At 35.4% G+C, this 1,244-nt stretch overlaps 1 long non-coding RNA gene across 1 annotated transcript; it reads right to left on the bottom strand.

The window, feature by feature from the left end:
- Positions 1 to 216: 216 nt before the first annotated feature.
- On the bottom strand, positions 217 to 1,238 carry LOC115067706. Its single transcript, XR_003847076.1, has 2 exons — positions 995 to 1,238; positions 217 to 794 (listed from the first exon to the last, which is right to left on the bottom strand). It is a non-coding gene; the product is annotated as an uncharacterized LOC115067706 (long non-coding RNA).
- Positions 1,239 to 1,244: the final 6 nt, after the last annotated feature.

Here is a 1,244-nt window from a genome sequence, read left to right as displayed (position 1 = left end):
TTGAAAGAGGGCTGATATGGCTGAGGACCTGCTTTTTAAATTTCATTTAATTTTAATTTAAAAAGTCTATGAGGTTAACGACCATCATTCCAGTGAATAGCACACAGGTGTAAGCCATGCCTGTGTTATCCAATCCACCCTATGTGCAAGTTTCTGTTGTTTCAGTTACTCTCATCAACTACCGTTGGAAGTATTCGATGGAACATTTCAGAAATAACCCATTTATAAAATTTAATTATGCAGGATTCTGAGTAGTGTAATGAAATCAGTCCTTCCAGGAGCACAAATAATCATCCTTATATTCAGCATATCCACAATGTTTTCCATGATGTTTTCACTACCTGTCTGTCAGGCACTCAATATTCCTCTCACAATGCTATGATGTTTGTGTTTAAGTAAGAAAGTCAAGGATAGCTTATGCTATGCCATAATGTTTACTTGATTCACTTCAGCTCAGCTCATCTATGCAGTAGGCCCCCGTCATACCTGTTCATCACAACAAGCAGGAAGGAAGGTAAGCCCAGTACAGGAAGATATTTTGAGAGGCCACATTCATATGACTTTTATTACATTCATTGTTTTGATGGTTCTATTTTATTAGTAGTTATTGCTAGTCTCTTATTGAGCCTAACATCAATTAAACTTCATCAGAGGTATGTGGTTTAGAAAAAAATATAGTCCAGTAGTACAGGGTACTGTATTTCCAGTAGTTTCATGTCCCTCATGAGAAAAGTGGGACCCTGTAAGTCAGAGTGGAGCATGTCTCTCTTCTCAACATGGTTCAGCTGAAGTTCCTCCTCTCTGTTAGCCTCACAGTATTTCTATTCCTGCTCAGGAAAAATCTCAAAAGCTGTAAATTCAAAGGCCAGGCCCAGGCAGATAGCATTTAGAACTATCTTCATTTTAGAAAACATTTAACATACAAAATGTTAATGTAATATAAGCCCTTCATTACTAACTCTTTACTTTCTTAAAATGTAAAATATTACCAAACCTCCTCTCTGTTAGCCTCACAGTATTTCTATTCCTGCTCAGGAAAAATCTCAAAAGCTGTAAATTCAAAGGCCAGGCCCAGGCAGATAGCATTTAGAACTATCTTCATTTTAGAAAACATTTAACATACAAAATGTTAATGTAATATAAGCCCTTCATTACTAACTCTTTACTTTCTTAAAATGTAAAATATTACCAAAAGTCTTTTTAGTTCTAGAATGTATTATGTAACCATTTTATTCTATGTATCT

This window comes from Nannospalax galili, unplaced genomic scaffold (genome assembly GCF_000622305.1).
Source record: "Nannospalax galili isolate Female #2095 unplaced genomic scaffold, S.galili_v1.0 scaffold45, whole genome shotgun sequence".
Lineage (NCBI taxonomy): Eukaryota > Metazoa > Chordata > Mammalia > Rodentia > Spalacidae > Nannospalax > Nannospalax galili.
This window is presented reverse-complemented; position numbering and strand designations above follow the sequence as displayed.